Here is a 23,904-nt window from a genome sequence, read left to right as displayed (position 1 = left end):
GGAGTGTGACGGTTTGAGGTTGTGGACAGGTGTCTTCTATCCTGGTAACCAGTTCAAACAGGTGCCATTAATACAGGTAAGGTGTGGAGAACAGAGGGGCATCTTAAAAAAGAAGTTACAGGTCTGTGGGAGCTCTGTGATATCTTGTTTATTGGTATTTTACTGAAGAATTTACCAGTTAATTTATTAAAGATCTTTAACCCCAGCACTGTCTCTCATAGTTAAATAGCAACAGAGGGTCAAATGTGCAAAGCCAAAAATGACTCGGATTGGGACAAAGTGGGGATAAAAAATGGATGAACTTTTCCTTGTTTTATTCATTATGAACATTTTCCATCAGCCGTGTTACAGGCACTGCTTTTCCAGGACATATTTGCAAATGTTACCAGTATGTATTTAATTAAAAGTTAAAAAAAAAAAAGGTTAATGGGTAAATACCTCATTACAATGTGAACACCTGCAGTTCACAGACAAGTGCAGCTTATGTGTTTGTGTTTTTACCCGCTGTGGTTTATAATCAGATGAGCTCCAGATGTCCAGATGTCACTTTCTAGGACTTTCAAGTTGCTCAACAGTGCTCATTATCACGGCATCTCCTCTGGTCCTGCTCACTGTAGGTGAACAGCAGGGGGTCCAAGGCGGGTCGGTGTTGGATCTCAGGTAAGACAGAACAACAAGGTGCTCAGAGGACGTCAGTCACTCCTACAGAGCCAGGATGGGAGATCTGTACCCAGGGTCCTGTGGTTCTTTGTTTTCCTGCAGACGGGGATGATGTTGGAGGTCTTGGAGCAGACCGGCGCACAGAAGGAGACTCCTGGGCTGCTGGGTGACTGGACTTGGACCTGATTCATCAACAGTGTGTCAGAACTTCTCTCCATTCAGTGCATTTAAAAACCTCTGCATGTCAACGATGGTGGTCTGGCATCAGTTAAGCCACAGAATGCCAGTATAAGAGTACAGAGAAGCGGGACTCGGGATGAAAGTGTCCACGGAGGGGATTCCACAGGTCCCACATCTCTTTTCTGAATTCATAATTTAAAGTACAGTTAATTCATATGGTTAGAATTAGAATTAATTCATATAGTTTGAAGTAGAATTAATTTAAATAGTTCGAAGTAGAATTGAACCGAAGAGTTTATGACCGTTTATGTCGGTCCCTGAAGGCTCCGGGGTTCCACGATGTGTTTCCGGTCAAGAGCGCTGTCCAGCCCCGCGACGTAAGTTCACTTTTACAGAGAATAGTGACGATTTCTCGACCTACAACCGAATTGACCGTGTTTATAACAACCGCGAAGCAACTCCCGGTGATTTTTGACGGTAATTTAGGTCCTTTCGGCCGAGAAATCTCGACGACGTCACAGATTTCGTGAGCTGAGGTAAGGCTAACTAAGCCGCTCCGCTAGCCAAACAGACTAGCTCGCGGCCTTCCGCCATCTTGCCTCGGAGCGCGTCTGTAATTGAATGTCGGCAACTCAAACGACAACGAAAAAGCGGCGGTCTAACCGAGCGCGATCGGCTCCGTCCGGACCAGCAGTCGTCGTAACAGCCGGTATTAGCCGGTGCGGGGCGGGGTTAGCGTTCAAGGCCGTCGAAGGCTGTTTGGGGTGCCGGGGTCCAGTGGGTGTTCGCCACGGGACGAGATGATTTACCGTCGTGTTTAAAAATTGTTCTGCTGGTAGTGACGAAAACATGAATGTAATTAAATGTAAATGTGGATTTAAATCCATTTTACTGTTGTCTTGTGTTCGTGACGTTTTTTGAATTGTGTTTCCCGGCGATGAGCAACGAGTCTCTGTGAGAGCTGGTCGCAACGATGCGGTAACCAGACGGGTTCACAAGATGGCGCCCGTTTGCAGCCCAGTGTATCGTGAGCGGTGCAAACGTCCCTTTTCCACCTGTGTCTTTTCTCCTCACGGGCGACTTTTTGCCACATTCCAGGTGGATTTGAAGGGGACACGATTCCAAGAGTCTGGTTGTTGATGTCCTGGGTTTACTTTGATGCTTCGGCGTCCTGTCGGGGGGCGTGCACCACGTGACCGGGCAAATGCGGAAGATGCTTCAGCCATGTTGTTTCTTGTATGAAGTCGTGAGTGAAGCTGACGGTGCGGGGAATGCGGTGGCGTCGAGCGAGGGCGCGGTGTTAACGGTTCTCGCCCTTTTGGCTAAGATCAAGTGTAGTATCTGTTCTTATGAGTTTAATATCTGATACATCCCCTATCCGGGGACCAAATATAAAATTGGAACAGGGAGATGGAATAGGGGCTTGCTCCGTCCACTCCGCGCATCGACCCGGTATTGCAGTATCTGTGGGAATGGTGCACCACCCGCTTTTGTGTCCAATATCAAAGTTACCGTGGTTCCCAACAACGTTGTACGTAACCAACACACACGGGATCCAGATCTTGTCTGTGCCCTGCGTGACCAGCGACACTGTCCCCGTTGTTTCTGCCGGTAGGGAGCGGTAGATAGCGACACACGAGCGTGTCTGCCTGAAACCCTGTCCCTACCATTCGCCCCGTGCAGCCCAATAAAATCCCACTATGGACCAGAACTGAGCCTAAATGGATCGCATTTGAAAGGGATGGATTGCCCCCGATAGACTGTGTCAGACTGGGCTCAGGGGGAAGTTCTCCCGGCCGTAGAGCGGCAGAAACCCCTCGCGGCATCAGGAGGACGGACGGAACGTGTTCCGGTTGTCCTCTGACTTCTTCGTGAAAATTGAAGCGTCCGTGTCGTTTTCGGCGTCCCGGCCTGTCAGAACTCAGAGTTGACGGTTTTTTGACGGAGTGTGTGTGTGTGTGTGTGCGTGTGTGCGTGTGTGCGTGTGTGCGTGTGTGTGTGTGTGTGCGTGTGTGTGTGTGCGCGCGCGAGAGGGATCGCGTGTGAGCTCCCGGAAGAGTCCGCGTGGGTTCCCCCCCGACTGAGAACGGCGTGCGTGTGAAAGCGCTCCGTGCGCGGGACGCGTGCGACTCATACTTACCTGGCAGGGGAGATACCATGATCAAGAAGGTGGTTCACCCAGGGCGAGGCTCAGCCATTGCACTGCGGCTGTGCTGACCCCTGCGAATTCCCCAAATGTGGGAATCTCGACTGCATAATTTCTGGTAGTGGGGGACTGCGTCCGCGCTCTCCCCTGTCGTGCTGTTCAAGAGCAAGTCTGTGTCGCTGGAGGCCGGGTTCACTGTTTATGGTCGCGCGCGCCCACCCTCCCTGGCCGGGCTGTGACCCAACCAGGGAGTTGTCGTTGCACATGGCAGGTGCACCGCGAAAGCGTGGATTTACGATCGGGCCAGAAAACAATCCAGAGTGTCCAAGTCCCTGAAATGCTCCTGCTTCTTGATCTCCACTCCCTGTAGCCTCACCGTTCCACCCGAGTTCCTCTCATCCCCACACATGTATGCTGTCTTGCTGCGACTAACTTTCGTTCCTCTCCTTTCCAGAGCATACCCCCACCTCTCTATAGTTTCACCGAGACACTTTACAGTTTATAGTTTATTTTGATTTCTAATTCTGCCTTTTATTATTTATTACTGTTATATTTTCTGGAACTCTGGCACAACAGTTTCCTTCGGGATTAATAAAGTTGTTCTTATCTTATCTTATCTTATCTTATCTTATCTTATCTTATCTTATCTTATCTTATCTTATCTCGACCTCCACCTGTTTTCTGCTCTCACTACAGATCACAACGGCATCTGCGAAGGTCACGGTCCGTGGAGATTCATGTCTACCCTCATCCGTCAGCCCGCCCGTCCGTCACCATTGCGAACAAGAAGGGGCTCAGGGCCTATCCCCGACGGAGTCCCGCTTCCACCTTGAACTTCTCTGGTACCGTCTTACAGCACACCGCACGCAGCACTGTCTCCCAGCTAGCATACATGTCCTGCACCGGTGTAACACACTTCTCTGCCGCTCCAGACTTCCTCATAGGATACCAGAGCTCCTCTCTTGGCAACCTGTCGTAGGCCTTTTCTAGGTGTACAAAAAGGCAATGCGGCTCCCGCCGGCCCCCTCTGTACTTGTCTATGAGCATTCTGGGCGCAAATACTGCATCTGTGGTACTCGTCCTTTTTTCCATTTGTATTTTATTTATTTTTCTCTTTCTCTTGTCATGAAGTGTCCCACCGTGCATACCAGTCCTGATATGGCCTTTGGCAGCTCCCCCTTTACCTTAGGCTGCAGCCGAAGGTAAAGAGTGTCTGATGATTTTCGGTTCGCTGCCTTTCTTGTCATCTCTGTACAGTGGTTCTCCATGTGCGCTGTATTTCTTTTTCTCTCGTTTGTGTCTCTCGCTGTTGAATAATCCAGCCGCTGACCTCCGTACCGCTGGCTCTCCTAGACACTTCCATGCCTCCACCTGTACGCTACGTCATCGGGACCCACTGCCTTTGAACTCCTCATCCTCTTCGATGCCCTCCTCGCTTCTTTTTACGCTGGTCTCTGCTCCTTTGCGGTCGCCAGTAGTCACAGCTTCTACCCCTGGCTCTCTATCATTTTTCCCCATTCATTCATCAGGTTCCGAGGAGTCTGCTTGTTGAAGTCCTGGGTTTACTTTGATGCTCCGGCGTCCTGTCGGGGGGCCGCGCGCCACGTGAGCAGGCAGATGCGGAAGATGCATCAGCCATGTTGTTTCTTGTAAAGCAGGAACGTCGGCCTCCAACGTGACCTCCGTCTCCGGGGCGATGGGGGCGATGGGGGAGATGCGCCGTCGCTCCGGGCCGAGCGGCGGAGACGCGGTGCATACCCCCACTTCTCTAGATTGACCTCCACCTGTTTTCTGCTCTCACTACAGATCACAACGGCATCCGCAAAGGTCACGGTCCGTGGAGATTCATGTCTACCCTCATCCGTCAGCCCGTCCGTCACCATTGCGACCAAGAAGGGGCTCAGGGCCTATCCCCGACGGAGTCCCGCTTCCACCTTGAACTTTTCTGCTATGGCCTTTGCTCGCTCCCTTTTTACCTTAGGCTGTAGCGTAAGGAGTGTCTGATGATTTTCGGTTCGAGTAGCCTCGGGCGCCACTGGCTGTAGTCATGGAGACTAAATAGAAGGAGCTCCTGACAGATGTGGAAATGACTGGAGGTGGAAAAGACAGAGGACGGCTGCTTATAAAGAGCCCTTCCGCGCGGGCCTCCCTCGTTTACGGCCATACCACCCTGAACACGCCCGATCTCGTCTGATCTCGGAAGCCAACCAGGGTCGGGCCTGGTTAGTACTTGGATGGGAGACCGCCTTGGAATACCAGGTGCCGCAAGCTTTTTCATGTTCGTCCTCTCTGTCCCCAGCAGGGGGTGCTGTCTCTCAAGAGCGCCAACATTTCACACACGGACACCCGCGCTCATTCCCTTGTGTCTGTCCCACCGGAGTCACAGTGAAGCGCTCAGTCATAGTTCCTCGCCTTACCTTTGTCTCAGTCATAGTTGTCTCGCCGTCTCTGTCTGTCGCTCGTCGCCTTTCTTGTCATCCCTGTACAGTATTTTTCCATGTGTGCTGTATTTCTTTTTCTTTTGAATCATCCAGTCGCTGACCTCCGTACCGCTGGCTCTCCTAGACACTTCCATGCCTCCACATGTACGGCATGTCATCAGGACCCACTGCCTTTGAACTCCTCATCCTCTTCGTTGCCTTCCTCGCTTCTTTTCTTAAGAATAAGAATAAGAATAAGAACAACTTTATTAATCCCGAAGGAAATTGCAGTGCCAGAGTTACAGAAAATATAACAGTAATAAATCATAAAAGAAAGGCAGAATTAGAAATAAAAATAAACTATAAAGTGTCTCAGTGAAACTATAAAGTGTCTTAGTAAGCAGTGATAAAACTATAAGTGTCTTAGTAACAAGTGAGGTAAGGAGTGCACAATAGTATGATAGAAGGGAACATTGTAGTGTAGCTGTTACGAGATGAGATGAAATATGATGAAATATTGCACAGTTTCTGAATATTGCACAGAAATGAGATATTGCACATTTTTGTTTGTTTTTAGGTTAAAGATAGGTTGTTATGGTTGCCGGCGGCTGAATGGAGAGGAGTTAAAAAGTCTGATCGCCTCAGGAGGAAAGACCTCCTGTGGCGTTCATTGGAGCTCCTCGGTGGTATCAGTCTACGGCTGAAAGAGCTCTGACAGGACGTCAGTGTGGCATGCAGGGGGTGATGGATGTTGTCCATGATGCTGAGGAGCTTCTTCAGCATCCTCCTCTCTGACACCTGCACCACAGACTCCTGCTCCACGCCCAGGACAGATCCAGCTCTCCTGATGAGCTTGTTGAGTCTGTTAGCGTCAGCTGTCTTGAGCCTGCTGCCCCAGCACACAACAGCGTAGAAGATGACGCCGGACACCACCGAGTGGTAGAACATCTGCAGCATGGTCCTGCAGACATTGAAAGATCTGAGCCTCCTGAGGAAGAACAGGCGGCTCTGACCCTTTCTGAAGATGGCGTTTGTGTTAATAGTTGTAAAGTTGTAAATAGTTGACAAGTTGTAAATTACTTTGGAATTCTTTAAAGCTGGTGTTTGGTGGTTTGATGCCAAACTTATCTGGTTTTGTAGCAATATATTGAATCAAAGGGCAACGTTTCTGATGGGTAAAGCTGTTCATCAATTGTGATGTGACGACCAGGTCTGTACAGTCATGGCCAAAAGTTTGGAGAATGACACAACAATAGAACCATCTGGCAAACACCTAAAAACCATGAAGGAACAGACATTGTGAAAGTGGCAATCTCAAAACTTTTGGCCATGACTGTAGAATGTGAAGACCACGGCCTCAGCTACATTTCACACCTTGCATTGTACTCCCAGCAAGTGGCTGCCTGCCATTAGTGCCATATTAGAATAAAAGCAGGTGGTCATCAGAAGGAAACCCCAAGGCTCAGGAATCTCATATCAGTTTCGAGCTGGTAAAGGGCAGTGTTTCCTCAAAGCGTCTCCAAGTGCTTGTTTATTCGGGAATGTGGGTATTCTGTAAGTCTTTCCAAAGAGTGTGGTTCAGTCCTGCTCTATATTTGTACAGCATCATGGAAACGCTGTGTTGGTGTTTGGTGCTATATGAATAATCAAATTTGATTGGTCGTGACTCAACTCAGCAAGCTTTTGTGGCTCGTTGGTCTAGGGGTATGATTCTCGCTTTGGGTGCAAGAGGTCCCGGGTTCAAATCCCGGATGAGCCCGAGCCCTTCCAATGCTACATTCTGCTGTGTCATACGGACGTATCCGGTCTACTCTTCGCACACACCTTGCATCCTCTGCTTCAGCAGCGATGTTCAACCATCACAGACTTTTCCACCCAATGATTACTTATATAGAAGAAAAAACTCCCAAGTGTCAGCTTCACAAGGAAGACACCTTTGTAGTATTTGGTTTTCAGGACCACCTCGCTATAATGTCATCCAGAATGGTGAGACTGAAAATAGAGTCTACTCGTAAGCCCTTTAGTACCAGGGCTTACAATGGGCCCATGGCATTGCTGGCTACCTTCTCGTTTTCCATTGCAGTAACCAGGCACTTCACCGTTTGCTTGGGGCAACAGGTGAATCTGCCTTCAGATTAGCATGCAGGCTCTGATTATTCTTCAGGGGAGCCTGGTCTTACAGCCCTCAAGGATTTTCTTTGGGATTGCTTCGGCAGGACACTGGAAACAGGCTGGATCCTCTCCAAAATACTTTTGTACTTTGGCAGGAGGGGGCAGGACATCATACATGGATCTGATGGTCAAGCTCAGCTTGTGGCCTCCATGTTCCACTGCTGCTCCAAAAGATCATACTACTTTTTACACCATCTCAGCTCACCCAGCGGCCATGCTTGGCGAGGGACAAAGCTCTGGCAATTCAGTCTGCTTCTTCCTGGTGGTGCATGTCCAGTACCACCAGCTGGTGCTGCTCAGCGGGAGAAGCCTTCCGTCATGTGGGATATTTTTGTTTTCCTGCACCTCTTGCCATGTTGAATTGGCCCACAATGTCCCTTTGTCTCACGGCAGACTTTGCCTTTGCTTTACTTTTCATTTTCTCCCAGTCTCTACGGTAGAAGCAGCACTGCCGCTGAAGAGATGTTGGGACTCTTTGACATTGTCTTATGTCTTGCTTAGTAATACTTGTATTTCTCCACCAGGCCCAATTATGGTGGGGATAGGGCTCCATTGATTGTGATCAGCGTTGCAGAGAAAATCAAGTCACATCTCATTTGCCATTAGGTTTTCTCACATTCAATACCTTTTCAAGGGTGACATTTTACCAGTTCTTCGGTCTTCCCTGTCCGGTCAACGTCAAGGTACGCTCTCACCTATCAGTTGTCTTCAACGTAGGTATCCTGTGCAAAAAAGGAGTCGGAGCTAATATCCCGGTTCAAATGACAACAAAACAAAACAAACTTACTTGCTCACATTACAGCGCTGTGAAAAAGTAGGAGCAAACAAGATGAGAGTCAGGGAATCATCAGTGATTTGAATCCGGGACCTCTCGCACCCTAAGCGAGAATCATACCCCAAGACCAAAGAGCCACGCCCACTGCTTGCATGTTGACTGTTTTTCGCGCTTTATTAAATCTCTATTATAGTTTGTTTTCTTTATTTATATTCCCTTCATCCACCTGGATGAGCCCATGAGGTGGGGCAGCTAAATGACTCTGGTGACAAGGAAGATGAAGAGGACAAAGGCAGAGCAGAGGACAAAGTGGTGGGAGCTGAAAAGGGAGGAGTGTTGCATGGTTTTAAGGGAGGAGTTGAGAAAGGGTCTGGGTGGTCACGGTGAGCTTACAGATGATTGGACAACAGCAGCTCGAGTTATCAGGGAGACAGATAGGAGAGTACTCGGTGTGTCATCTGGAAGAAAAGTAGACAAGGAGACTTGGTGGTGGAATGAGGAAGTGCAGGAGTGTATACAGAGAAAGCGGTTAGCAAAGAAGAAGTGGGATACTGAGAGGACTGAAGAGAACAGACAGGAATTCAGGGAGATATAGCGAAAGGTAAAGATAGAGGTAGCAAATGCAAAACAAAAAGCGTACGGTGACTTGTATGCTCGGATGGATAGAAAGGAGGGTGAGAATGATCTATACAGGTTGGCGAAAACAGAGAGATAAATATGGAAAGGATGTACAACAGGTCCGGGTGATTAAGGACAGAGAAGGAAATGCATTGACAGATGCTAGAAGAGTGATGAGAAGATGGAAAGAGTACTTTGAAGAGCTGATGAATGGGGAAAATGAAAGAGGCAAGGGTAGAAGAGGGGACTATTGTAGACCACAAAGTAGCACAAATTAGTAAAAGTGAAGTGAGGAAGGCATTGAAGAGGATGAAGAGGGGAAAAGCAGTTGGTCCTGATGATATACCTGTGGAGGAGCTTGTGTCTGTTGATGAAATATGCAGATATGCATGTGATTCTACACAATACAGAATCTACGCAATGTATGAATTCACTCTAATTTAGCCTCAAGAAGGAAAGATGAAGCCATTTGGTCAAAAATGTTTATCTCGCCAAATTTAAGGTTTTTTGAACAAGGTGTAAATTATTTCAGAATTCTTTAAAGGTAGTTACTCTTGTTGAAAAATGTTGAATAGGATGTGATTCTACACAATAAAAAATCGACACATTATATAAATTCACTAGAATCCAGCAGCAAGAATGAAATATAAAGCCATTTGTCCAATTATGTGTACCCTGCAAAGTGTAAGCTCTTTGGAACAAGTTGTAAATAACATTGGAATTCCTTAAAGCTGGTGTCTGGCGCTGAAATATGCTGATTAAGATGTGATTCTAGACAATATAAAATCTACAAAATGTATACATTCACTGAAATCCAGACGCAAGAAGGGAAGAGAAACCCATTTGATCAAAAATGTTTATTTCGCCAAATTGAAGGCATTTGGAACAAGTTGTAAATTGCTTTCGAATTCTTAAAAGCTGGTGTCTGTTGCTGAAAATTGTTGAATGTGATGTGAATTTGCACTCTATTGGTCAACTGTAACGAAATCCAGGCGGAAGTTTGAAAATAAAGGCATTTGGACCTAAAATGTTTATTTCACTAAGTTGAAGGTTGTTTGGCACAAGTTGTAAATATCTCTAATTCTTTAAAGCTGGTGACCGGTGATGAAATATGCTGATCTGGATGTGATGCTACACATGACAGAATCTACACAATGTATTAATTCCCTCAAATCCAGCCACAAGAAAGATGAAGCCATTTGGTCAAAAATGTTTTTCTTTTTTTTTTTGAACATTTATTAGAACAGGTTCCTTAACAGAGTTTTATACATTCTTACAAAACCTCATAACAAGATATACATTATACAATAATCTTTATAGGTCACTTATTTCCTCAATAGCAAGTGAAAAATAAAATAAAACTAAAAAAAAAACAGAAAAAAAAACAAAAAAAAAACAAAACACAAACACCAAGAAAAGCATCTAACTCAGTCAAATAGAGATAATATCTTCAACTCTCCAAATATTTTTTAATGGGTGCCCATTTGTCAAGATATAGGTCTGTCTGAAGTCGTAAGTTTGCTGTTATGCGTTCCATGCAGTTTACATCCTTAAGCCTCTGACGCCACTGGTCCAGGGTAGGTGGGTGGGGTTTGAGCCAATTTACTGTGATCATTTTATGTGCAATTAATAGAAGAACTCTAAGCGTAAACACCTGTTTTTTCCTTAGGCCGCTTGTTGATGCTGTACCCATAATAAATTGCTGTGGATCAATTGGTCTGTTTAATTTTAAAATCTCACTTATTTGTTTTTTTTATCTCTTCCCAGAATTTCATCAGTTTAGGGCAGTCCCAAAAAATGTGGGAAAAGTCCCCCGTTATGCCACAGCCCCTCCAACACAGGGGAGAACAGTTATTATCATACGAAGCTATTATCAAGGGAGATTTAAAATACCTTATTCTTAACTTCCAGCTGAACTCCCTCCATGTTGGGCTGCTTAAACATTGTTGCCAGGGCAACCAAGAACTCTCCCGTTCTCCATCAGCAATCATGGCATTAGATTGCAGTTCCCACTTAGCTTTCACATCCAGTGTGTCTACTGAAGTGTCCATATGTATCCTGCCATATATATCTGATATTGTATTTTTAATGTTCATTTTGTTCTCAACTATCTCAGTCCAATATTGTTCAAAATTAGTTGAAGCGTCTTTAATATTGTCCCATTCTTTGTGTGTCATCAAATAATGTCGAATTTGAAAATATCAAAATAAATCCTTAGAATCAATGTCGTATTTTGCCTGAAGTTGGGAAAAAGCCCTCAGAGTTCTTCCTTCAAATAACTGATTTATTGTGATTAAACCTTTCCCTGCCCATCTAATGAAACCACCGTCCATCTTTGCTGGCAGAAAGTCACCTGCTGCTGTTATTTTTGCTGCCCTCGATAGAGCTAGAGGTAGATTCAGGAATCGTCTTGTCTTTTCCCAAACCTTAAGTGTATGGTTGACATATTCATTTTGTATCTTAAGTCCACGTCTTGCTTTTGAATTTAGAAAGGGGAGAGTTGAAAGCGAAACATTTTTAACTGAACCTTGCTCTATATGCACCCATCTTGTGTCCATATCTAGTTTTATCCATGAGACCATTTTTCCAAGTTGTGCTGCCAGGTAGTAACTTCTTAAGTGTGGCAAGGCCAATCCGCCCTTATCTCTGGGTGCACAGAGTATTTTCAATCTCACTCTGGGCCTCTTGTTCTGCCATATATATTTGGAAATGAGCTTATCCAGTGATGTAAAGGTAGATACAGGAACAGTGATAGGCAGAGCATTGAACAGAAACAGCATTCTAGGTAGGACATTCATCCTGATACTTTCTATCCTCCCAACTAAGGACAAAGGAAGCACCTCCCATCTTTCCATGTCATTTTTGATCTGAGAAATTAGTTTGCCATAATTTGCCTTATATAGCTGACTTGTGTCGTGTGTGAGAATGATTCCCAGGTATCTAAAGCCCCCTTTTGACCACTTGAATTTCACCTGTCCGTCCAAGCATGTCGGCCAGCATCCTGTTATCATCATTGCTTCTGATTTCCCCTCATTCACCTTGTACCCTGACACCTCCCCATAGTCCCTCAGGCATTGCATAAGGGCCGGTATAGATGACTGAGGGTTTCTTATAAACAAAAGAACGTCATCCGCGAACAACGAAATTTTGTGCATCTCCCCTTCTTCATCTACTATTCCCTCGATCTGATCGTTTGTCCTTATCAATTCAGCAAGCGGTTCGATACACAATGCGAAAAAATAGGCGAGATTGGGTTCCCCTGCCTGACTCCTTTTTTAAGGTGAAAAAATTGGGAGCGGTACCCATTCACCCTGACCCTTGATATTGGGTCTTTATTCAGTGCTTCAATCCATTTATAAATGTCATATTAAATCCCATTTGTTCCATAGTAAATTTCAGATATGTCCAGTCCACTCTGTCGAACGCCTTCTCAGCATCTAGACTGAGAAGCATTGACGGATGAACTGAATGTCTTGCCACTAATTGTACATTTAATGCTCTTCTAATATTTGCTCCTTGTCGACCTGGTATGAAACCAGTCTGGTCTGGATTAATCAATTCACCTAAATACTTCTGCATTCTATTTGCTAATATGGCACTAATAATCTTTACGTCATTCCCCAACAAACTGATTGGCCTATAGGCACCACAATCTAATGGATCTTTCCCCTCTTTGTGTATAACCGCTATTACTGCCTCAGACCAGGTCTTAGGTGGGTCAGATAGGTGGGTTTTCTCAGATAGGAGCTATTGATTCGTCCGCCTCAGATGCAGAGAGTTTTCTTAAATCAAGATTTTTGAATATATCTTCTAATTTCCTTTTGTCTTGTGTTTCTCCTGATGTATCATAAAGGTTTTTATAGTAAGTTTGGAATGCCTCAGCTATCTCCTCTGGGTGGGAGACCTCGGTCAGAGAGGAGGGGTGTTTTATCTTAGGGACAATACGGCTTGATTGTTGTTTCCTCAGTTGAAAGGCAAGTAGCCGGCTCGCCCTATTTCCCTTTTCATAGTACCTTTGGCTTGTGTATCGAAGTGCTCCCTCTGCTTTTTGTGTGAGAAGTTCATCCAAGGAGGTTTTACTTTCTTGTATTTGTTTAAAGACATTTTTGTCCCTTGTCATTTTGTGTTCATGTACTAGTCTTTTTATGTCACTTTCCAGCTGTTTTTCCTTTTCCATTCTCTGTCGGTTTAATCTAATCACAATTTCAATACATTTCCCTCTCAGCACCACCTTTGCCCCCTCCCAAAGAGTCGAGGGGGATACTGATCCATTATCATTAATTTTGAAGTACTCATCAATTGCTTTTTTTATGTTTTCCTTTATACTTGAATCTGTCAACAATGAAATATTTAGTCTCCAGTATTTGAAGTGCCAACCAAAGCCTAAATTTAATTTCATATATACAGGACCATGATCAGATAGGGTACCAGGTTCAATAACACATTCTCTGACTTTATATAAGCTTTGTTTTGAAATGCAAATCAAATCAATTCTTGGGTATGACCCATGGACCCATGGACAGAAAGGTGAAATCTCTCGTGGTCGGGTTCTTAGCCCTCCAAACATCCACAAGTCCTAATTCTTCCAACATATGTTTTGCTGCCCTGGATTTCCTGCTAATGGGCCCATAATCATAAGGAGTTTTATCCAATTTTACATTTAAAACACAACTGAAATCTCCTCCTAAAATTATAGTACCTCTGGCTTCTCTTGCCATTACAGTTGCCACTTCTTTAAAGAAATTGGGGTCATCTTCATTAGGGGCATAGATATTCATGATAGTTAGCTCTACTCCACCCAAGGTTCCCATAATAAGTATATATCTCCCCGCTTTATCCTTCACTTCTCTCTGAATTGCAAAACTAATTGAATGACTAATTAAAATTGCTACTCCTCTCTTTCTGCTGTTTGAACAAAAAGCATAGAATACCTGTGCAACCCAGTCTCTCCTCAATTTCTTATGTTCTACCTCATTTAAGTGAGTTTCCTGTAGTAACGCTATTGAGCAATTACATTTCTTCAACCGAGTCAGAATTTTCTTTCTTTTTATAGGATTATTTATTCCTTTGACATTATAACTGGCAATCCCTACCTCTGACATAAATCGGCATTTCTTATTTTCATTTTACTCTCCCCAGATTCACCTTTGCATAAAGTAACTATCCTTGCCCTCGTAGTAACAAAAATCACTTGTGCCGACCTAACCGACATGTCAAGGAAATAAGAACTCTTAAAACACAGAACAGAAAAAATAAAGTAAACATATGTGACTTCCAATAGTCCAGCTGAGTACAGAGATCTGTCCAGCTCCTGTTGTAATGCAGGCAGAGGGTTGTGATTTAAGATTCCCTCTGGGCAAAGTGCACTGAGTGCTGTCCAAACCACAGACCAAAGAAAAAAACAAAATCTTTGGTGAGGCGGTGATCCCAACACGGGTCTCATCGTAAAAAAATATTAATTGAAAATAATAGCAGAGTTAACTCTCCTCTCCTCTCAATAACTTTACAATATGATTCACTTAACTTCAGCATATTTGGCTGTTTAAACTATGAACAGTAATACACATAGAACTTTAAGATTGACAGTAATAACGTTATCTAATTATTTTAACATTACCCGGGCACAGTACTCCTCATCATTTTAGTCCAGCAAAACAGCCCGCAGGTCTGCGGCGGACAGTGATGTGTCCTTTCTTTCTCTCTTCCCACCATCCTGTCTTGTATGTATCATGTATCTTTTGAGAGTTCCCATTCCAGTCTCTCTCTCTTGCTAACCTGCAACTCGATGCCCAGCTTCTTCAACGTTGGCACAGCATCCACCAGCGTAGGAAATATTTTCACTCCCGACTCCAAGTTGATTCTCAGCTGCGCCGGATAGCGGCACATTGCCCGGATCTCCTTCTCCTTCAGCTGCTTGATCACTCCTCGGACCCGCGTTCTCTTCCTCTGTATTTCTGGAGAGTAATCCTGGTTAAAGTAAATCACTCCCTTTTGGAACTTCACTCGTTTTTGGGCCCATGCTTGTCGCAGCACTGCTTCCTTTACTGTATAATCCAGAAACCTCACGATAATGGAGCGCGGAGGCGCTGAACTCACAGGCTTTAGCCCCAGTGATCTGTGTGCCCTCTTGATTTTTATATTTAGCTCGGGCGGGAGTTGTAGCGCCGTCTCAATTAAGTTCCTCACAAAACCAATCATGCCACCTTTCTCACTTTCCTCGGGGACTTGATAAATTCTCAGATTGTTGCGGCGCATCCGATTCTGTAGATCGTCGCACATGTTCGTCAGGGACGCCTCCCGTTTCAACAGGTGCCTCAGCATCCTCTCATGGCGCTGGCTTGTGTCTTCCACCTGGCATACCCTGGTCTCCGCTTCCTCAGTTCTCCGCTCTAGCTTCTCCATCCTTTGAATCAAGTCCGTGACCGACACCTCCAGTCTAGTTAATTGTTCCTTAGTGTCTGCAAATGCTTGCTTATTTTCTTTCCTCAACTCTTTCAACTCGCGAAGAATGTTCTCCATGTTCTGTTCATCCGTTTTTCCGCTCACCTGGCTTGGGGAAGATGGCGGCCGATTTTTTCCTTTCGTTTCTTCTTGCTGTTTTTGCTGTTTTGCTGCGTTCCGTGTGTCTCTGACCGTGCTCATCCCAATCTGCAATGCTTCAGACTCACTTTTCCACCATTAAACTGTCAAGTATTTTTTCATAAACAGCCGAATACTACCAATTTTCGGGAGAGCTCAACTCCGTGCGTGTGTCTCAGTACATTGCGTCACCGGAAGCCCCATGTGGAGGATTTTTGCTACAAGTCTCACTAGTGTTTGGCTTGCAGCCGATGACCTACAAGACAGACGAACAGAAGATAGCATATACCATCAGTCTACTCACCGGTGCTGCACTATGCTGGGGGTCGGCGGTGTGGCGGAGAGACGGACTGCCGTGCCGGTCCTATGCCGCTTTCACCGCCGAGATGAGAGAAGTTTTCGACCACCCTCTCCAGGGAGACGACGCAGCGAAACGCTTGGGCGACCTCACCCAAGGGGGACAGAGTGTGGCTGAGTATGCTGTTGAGTTTCAGACCCTGGCGGCAGCGTGTGACTGGAACGACCCGGCACTACGATACGCCTTTCAGAGAGGACTCAATGATGAGCTGAAGGACGAGCTGGCGGGGAGGGACGGACCTCCGGACCTGCATGCACTGATCAACCTCGCAATCCGGATAGACAATCGGCTCCGCGAGAGGCGGCGGGAGAAGAAAGCCCCGGGACCCCCTTCGTACCGAACCTCAGCCCCGCCTCGCCCCTATCCCGGCTCCCGTAACCCCACTTCACCACTCCGCCCGAATTCCAGCCCCGGGTCCCGCCGCGTCAGGGGAGGAGCCCATGCAGCTGGGCCGAGCGCACCTCACCGCTGAGGAGAAGACTGCCCGGCGGCACCGGAACGCCTGTCTCTACTACGGTGAGGTGGGCCACTACACCGCCACCTGCTCGGCCAAGCTGGGAAAAGCCAAGGCTCGCCAGTGACTCGCCAGTGATCTCCTCCCCACTGGCTCACCTACGGGTGCCAACCTCGCTGGAGTGGGGCATGCACCAGCGCTCGGTCTCGGCGCTGGCAGACTCAGGGGCAGAGGGCAACTTCATAGACGAGGCCCTGGTTAAAGAGCTCCTCATCCCCACCACAGCTATCCAACCACCCCGCTGCGCCCTGTCATTGAACAACCGCCGGCTGGCCCATGTACAGCGCCAGACCGTCCCCGTTCGTATCCAGATTTCTGGTAACCATAACGAATCAATCTCCTTCGCCATCCTGTCTGGACTTCACTCCCCCCCCTGGTGCTCAGGTTCCCCTGGCTGCAACTACAAAATCCCCACATCAACTGGGCTGCCGGCAAAATCCGGACCTGGAGCACATCATGCCATGCAACCTGCCTGACCTCCGCCCCAACCCCCGGTAGTTCCGCAGCCCCAGATCGACCATTAACCCCGGACCTATCCTGCGTCCCTTCTGAGTATCATGATCTCGCCCAGGTCCTCGACAAGGATAAAGCCCTGACCCTCCCCCCTAACCGGCCTTATGACTGCGCCATAGACCTCCAGCAGGACGCAGTTCTACCCAGAGGTCGACTATATAATCTGTCAAGACCCGAGAGAACCGCCATAGAAGAGTATATCAGAGATTCCCTGGCGACGACCATCCACCTCTCCGGCCGGGGCGGGGTTCTTCTTCGTGGGGAAGAAGGATGGGGGCCTCAGACCCTGCGTGGACTACCGGGGTCTGAACAGGATCACCATCCGGAACAAGTACCCACTTCCCCTTATTGACTTGGTTTTTACTCTGCTCCACGGGGCCCAGATTTTCACGAAATTGGATTTAAGAAATGTGTATCATTTGCAATATCTGGTGGACTGGAAGGGCTACGGTCAGGAGGGAAGATCCTGGGTTTCGGCTCGGCGGATCCTGGACCCCTCGTTAATACGGCAATTCCACCCCTACCGCCCAGGCCGGCTCCGTGGGATACTATCCTCGGCAGCCGCGAGGAGACACGGCACGGTCCAATTGAGAATCAGCGGCCAGCTGCAGCAGCGGCCAGCTGCCGCTAATCAACATCCCCATAAAGAGCAGCGGCACGCACTGCCTGGCGCCAGAGAATTGTAACTCTGCTATAACTCTACTGAGACCCTGCCTAAATAAAGAGATCGGATTCCAGCCCTGTTGGTGTGGTTCCCTGCCCGAGTCCGCCCCCGACCCGTGACACTATCCTTTCAACATATAGCATGATTTCAGTAAATGTGAAATATAGCGTATAGAATCACATCCTATTCAGCATAATTCAGCACCAGACACCAGCATTAACCATTTCCAAAGTTATTTACAACTTGTGCCAAAATCTTTCAAATTCGTGAGACAAACACTTTTGGACCATATAGCTTTATCTCTGAAACCTGCGGATTGATTTCATTAAATCTGACAAAAATTTTGTAGAATCATATCTTGCTCAGCATATTTAAGCACCAGACACCAGCTTTAGAGAATTATCTTGTGATTTAAAAGGTGTTCCAATAAGCTTAAACTTGGTTAGATAAACTATTTAACCAAATGGCTTTATCTTTTGAACCTGCGTCTGGATTTTGGGAATTGTGAAGTATTTTACGTAGTATCACATGCCATTAAGCATATTTCAGCACCAGACATCATTTTAATGATTTCCAAAGTTATTTTCAACTTGCGTGAAAAAGCTTCAAACTGTGGAGGTAAACACTTGTTTACCAAATGGGCTTATCCTTTAAACCTGATGCATGGTTTCAGTAAATGCGACATATATTTTATGGAATGATATTCTTTTAAACGTTTTTGACCACCACATACCTGCTTTAACGAATCGCGTAGTTATTTCCAACTTGTGCCAAAGTCTTTCAACTTCATGTGTTTAACACTTTTTGACCAAATGCCTTTATCTCTGAAACTTGCGGCTTGATTTCAGTTAATGTGACATAAATTGTGTAGAATCACATTCTATTCAGCATATTTCATCACCAGACACCAGCTTTAAAGAATTCCAAAGTTATTTACAACTTCTGCCTAAAACCTCAAACCTCTTGAGATAAACACATTTTTTTTCCAAATGGCTTTATCCTCTTAACCTTCGGCTGGATTTAAGAATAAGAATAAGAATAAGAATAAGAACAACCTTATAAATCCCGAAGGAAATTGCTGTGCCAGAGTTACAGAAAAATATAACAGTAATAAATAATAAAGAAAGGCAGAATTAGAAATAAAAATAAACTATAAACTATAAAGTGTCTCAGTGAAACTATAAAGTGTCTTAGTAAGCAGTGATAAAACTATAAGTGTCTTAGTAACAAGTGAGGTAAGGAGTGCACAATAGTATGATAGAAGGGAACGTTGTAGTGTAGCTGTTATGAGATGAGATGAAATATTGCACAGTGTAGCTGTTATGAGATGAAATATTGCACAGTTTCTGAATATTGCACAGAAATGAGATATTGCACATTTTTGTTTGTTTTTAGGTTAAAGATAGGATGTCAGATTTCAGTAAATGTGACATTAAGTGTGTAAAATCACTTCCTATCTAGCACATTTCAGAAACCGACACTTGCTTTAAAGAATTCCAAAGTAATTTACAAATCATTTCAAATGCCTTTAATTTGGTGAGATAATCATTTTTGATCAAACGGCTTTATCTTTCATTCTTGTGGCTGAATTGAAGTGAATTATTACATTATGTAGATTCTGAATTGTGTATTGTGTATGAATTGTTGAGATTAACACTTGATGTCCAGCTGGCTTTATCTTTTAAACCTACGGCTGGATTTAATTAAATGTGACATGAAATGTGTCAATTCACAAGCTACTCAAAAATTTCAGCAACAGCTACCAGTTTTAAAGAATTCCAAAGTGATTTACAACTTGTTCCAAACAACTTGAACTTGACGCGATAATCATTTTTGATCCAATGGCTTTATCTTTCATTCTCACGGCTGAAATGGAGTGAAAGTATACATTGCGTAGATTCTGAATTGTATAGAATCACATCTTAATCAGCATTTTCATCACCAGACACCAGCTTTAAACAATTAAAAAGGTATTTACAACTCTTTCCAAATGTCTTCTACTTGTTGGAATAAATACTTTATGTCCAGCTGTCTTTATCTTTTAAACCTGCGACTGGATTACAGTAAATGTGACATATATTGTGTAGAACCACATTATTGTTTAAACCTAGGGTTGGATTACAGTAAATGTGTAGAATCATGTCCTATCCAGCATAGGTCAGCAACAGACACCAGCTTTAAAGAATCCCAAAGATGTGCCAAAAACCTTCAACTTGGTGAGTTAAACAGTCTTGACCAAATGGCTTTGTCTTCCATTCATGTGGCTACATTTGAGTGAATTTATAATTTATTGCATAGATTCTGTATTGTGTAGAATCACATCCTTAGCAGCATATGTCATCACCAGAAACCATCTTTAAAGAATTATAAAAATATTTCTAACTCTTTCCTAAAAGCTTCATCTTGGTGAGTGAAATACTTGATGTCCAACTGGCTTTATGGTTTAAACCTGCGGCTGGATTATAGTAAATGTGGCTTTTATTTTGTAGAATCACATCCATTTCAACATATTTTACCACCAGACACCAGTTTTAAAGAATTCTCTTGTAATTCAAAACCCTTTTCCGAAAATCTTCAACTACTTTAGATACATAATTTTGACCAAATGGCTCTATCTTTTAAACCTGCTGCTGGATTTCAGTGAATATAACATATATAATGTAGATTCACGTCTTATCCAGCACATGTCAGCAACAAACACCAGCTTTAAAGAATCCAAAAGTAATTTACAACTTGTTCCAAATTCATTCAATTTGGCAAGATGAACATTTTTTACCAAATGGCTTTATCTTTAATTCTTCGGCTGGATAATAATGAATTTATGCATTGTGTGGATTTAAGATTGTGTATAATCACATCCATTTCAACATATTTCAACAAAAGAAATGGGCCTCAAAGAATTCCAAAGTAATTAACAACTTGTTCCAAAACCTTTCAATTGTGAGATAATTTTTTTTGAAATAATGGCTTTATCTTTCATTCTTGCAACTGGATTTTAGTGATTTTATACATTGTGTGGATTTGATGTTGTGAAGAATCAGATAAAATTCAGCATATTTAATCCCCAGACACCAGGTTTAATGAATTACAAATTTATTGACAGCTTCTGCCAAAAACCTTCATGTTGGTGAGATAAACACTTACCGTCCAACTGGCTCTTTATTTTATACCTGAGGCTGGATTTAAGTAAATATAATATGCATAGTGTAGATTCACGTCCTATCCAGTATATGTCAGCAACAGACACCAGCTTTAAAGAATCCAAAAGTTATTTACAGTTTGTGCCAAAAATCTTCATCTTGGTAAGATAAACACTCTTGACCAAATGGCTATTTCTTTCATTCATATGGCTAGATTTGAGTGAATTTATACATTGTGTTTATTCTGTATTGTGTAGAACCACATCCTTATCAGCAAATTTCATTACCAGACACCAGCTTAAAAGAATGAAAAAATAATTACAACTTATTCCAAATGACTTCAATTTGGTGAGATAAATACTTGATGTCCAACTGGCTTTATCATTTAAACCTGCGGCTGGATTATTGTAAATTCAACATATATTGTGTAGAATCACGTTCAATTCGACATATTTAACCACCAGACACCAGTTTTAAAGAATTCCCTTGATATTTAAAACATTTCCCAAGATGCTTCAACTTGGTGAGATAAATAATTTTGACCAAATGGTTCTATCTTTTAAAACACAGGGCTGGATTTCAGTAAATGTAAAATATATAATGCGAAGTCCCGTCCAATCCAGCATATGTCAGCAACAAACACCAGATTTAAAGAATGCCTTCAACTTGGCAAGATAAACATTTTTTACCAAATGGCTTTATCTTCCATTCTTGGGACTGAATTTGAGTGAATTTATACAGTATGTGGTTTTAATATTGTGTAGTCATTCCTAATCAGCATATTCGTTCACCAGATCTTCTTCTTCTTCTTCTTCTTTCGGCTTTTCCCTTCAGGGGTCGCCACAGCGGGTCAACTTTCTTCATCTAACTCTATTCTCTTATCCTCCTCTCTCACACCAACTACCTTCATATCCTCTCTCACTACGTCCATAAATCATTACATTACATTACATTACATTGCATTTGGCAGACGCTTTTATCCAAAGCGACTTACAATAGAGGACATAGGGACTGCAAATACACTTGCAAATACACCTGCAAAATACACGATGCACATGAAATATACAGAACAGTAAGCTTGGGTTAGTGAGCTTTTTTTTTTTTGTTTTTTTTTTGACAAAGACATACACAAACGTACACACACACACACACACTGCATAGCCTAACTTGCTGCCTAACCTGACTTGGGGCATCAGCGCAGTAAAAAGTCCTGAAAGAGAAGAGTTTTTACCTGTTTCTTGAAGGTTGAGAGAGATGATGCTAGTCTTGTTGCTTCTGGAAGTTTGTTCCACCACTGAGGTAGTAGAACTGAGAACAGTTTTGCCTGAGATCGCTTAGAGCGAGCAAAAGGTACTGCTAGTAGGTTTGTATTAGAGGAACGCAGCTCTCTGCCGGGAGCATAAGGTCTTATCATTTCATTCAGATATGCTGGATCTGTTCCTGAGGTGGTTTTGAATGCCAGGGTCAGGGCCTTATGCTTGACACTTGGTGGCTTCCAACTTCTTCTTCCCCAGGTAGTGTTGGAGTGAAGCTTCTCCAGCTGGCATTTGGTAGAGGTGATGGTGGGGATCCAGGTGGTCATTTCATGTTCTTTGACTGTTGTACTGGGGGGCTTTTCCAATAATTATTTGGAGGCACGGATCGGAGGCAGCTGCTGTCAAGCCTGCAGTAGCTCCCCTCCGTCGTTCAACCGAGATGCACCGATGATCATCTCCATTGCCATGGTAAAGGCTAGAGGGGATGTGGCGCAGCCTGCCCTGAAGCCCACTTCCAATGATCACCATGTTTTGTACTCTGTGGATATTTTACAGAAGAAGAAATGCTGGAGGAAGCTTCTGACCAGGTTTGTGGTGGTTTCATGCACTTGGAAGAGGTTGAAGGCCTCCCAGATGACAGATGTGGGGATGGATTAAGAAGCCTTGGCTCGGTTGAGGAATAAAACATGCAGGTCTCTTCTGTGCCCTTTGAAGATTTTATTTGTTATTGTGTTTCAGGTAAGTTTGGAGTGAGAAGTTATGACTTGTTGTCACAAAGACATGCACCGGGGGTTCAAGATATGTTTAAAGAGGACAGAATTCACGCAGAGGTGCACTGTTTGTCATAGCTTCAGTTTGACATTGATTTTCAGTCCAGTCAAGGTGCTGTGAGACTTCAGTGTGTTGTTGGTGCTGATTGCCATCACCCTGTTCTTAGGTGAAACTAAAAACTTGAATGTTGTATTTGAATATTTGACAATTTGGTTAAAATAAGCTCAAAATGATCATAACAGTCTAAATCAGCTCATTTTAAAATGTTGATTTGAATAGGTGTCAGTGCCCAGTATCCAGATAAAGTGGGGCAAAACAGTATTTAGTCAGCCAACAATTGTGCAAGTTCTCCCACTTAAAAACATGATCGAGGTCTTTCATTTTCATCATTGGTATACTTCAACTGTGAGAGACAGAAAATCACCTTGTCTGATTTTTAACAAACTTATTTGGACATAATGATGGAGAATAAGTAGTTGGTCAGGAACAAACATTCATTGCAATACTTTCTTATATACCTTTTGCTGGCGATGACAGGTCAAAGGTTTTCTGAAAAGTCTTCATAAGGTATTCCAGGGGCGGGCAAACTTTTTGGCTCAGGGGCCGGATTGACTTTTAAAATTTGACAATATGATACATGTAAAACAAAAAATGTATTTGTGAACAGTACATATCAGACTCTTTTGATATTCGCTTTGAAAATAAAACCAACTTGGTTTTGAAGGCTCTGACATTTGCTTGCATTTCATTCACAAACCGTTTTTTTGGTTGGATCTTCACGTCCAGCTCATTCATGTGTGTCAGTAGGTCCACAGTAAATGTTAAATAACAAAGCCAATCCGTGTTATTCAGTTCAGGATAAATTCTCAAGAGTTCTGAAGTAGCTCCAAAAATTGATCATCTCCAGTTTGAGCTCCCACATTCGTTGATCCAATCATACATATCAAGCATGAATTCTGTACCAATCTTTGATGGGCCAGATGTGGCCTGTTTAAGAATAAGAATAAGAACAACTTTATTTATCCCAAAGGAAATTGTTGTGCCAGAGTTTCAAGTAAAACATAACAATAATAAATAATAGTCGGAAGGAGGGAGAATAAGAAATACATATATATTATATACAGGACATTCATAGTCC

General features: G+C 43.9%; 4 non-coding genes across 4 annotated transcripts; all 4 read left to right on the top strand.

The window, feature by feature from the left end:
• The first annotated feature begins 2,142 nt into the window (after positions 1-2,142).
• Positions 2,143-2,326, top strand: LOC147220311 (U2 spliceosomal RNA). Its single transcript, XR_015108196.1, has one exon. It is a non-coding gene; the product is annotated as a U2 spliceosomal RNA (small nuclear RNA).
• A 646-nt stretch (positions 2,327-2,972) lies between these two features.
• Positions 2,973-3,136, top strand: LOC147220310 (U1 spliceosomal RNA). Its single transcript, XR_015108511.1, has one exon. It is a non-coding gene; the product is annotated as a U1 spliceosomal RNA (small nuclear RNA).
• A 2,002-nt stretch (positions 3,137-5,138) lies between these two features.
• LOC147220309 (5S ribosomal RNA) lies at positions 5,139-5,257 on the top strand. Its single transcript, XR_015108635.1, has one exon. It is a non-coding gene; the product is annotated as a 5S ribosomal RNA (ribosomal RNA).
• Positions 5,258-7,093: 1,836 nt separating this feature from the next.
• Positions 7,094-7,165, top strand: trnap-ugg (transfer RNA proline (anticodon UGG)). The gene has a single exon. It is a non-coding gene; the product is annotated as a tRNA-Pro (tRNA).
• Positions 7,166-23,904: the final 16,739 nt, after the last annotated feature.

The sequence above is a fragment of the Fistularia commersonii genome, chromosome 24 (assembly GCF_037954325.1).
Source record: "Fistularia commersonii isolate RoL2024-O1a breed Wild chromosome 24, RoL_Fcom_v1.0, whole genome shotgun sequence".
NCBI lineage: Eukaryota > Metazoa > Chordata > Actinopteri > Syngnathiformes > Fistulariidae > Fistularia > Fistularia commersonii.
This window is presented reverse-complemented; position numbering and strand designations above follow the sequence as displayed.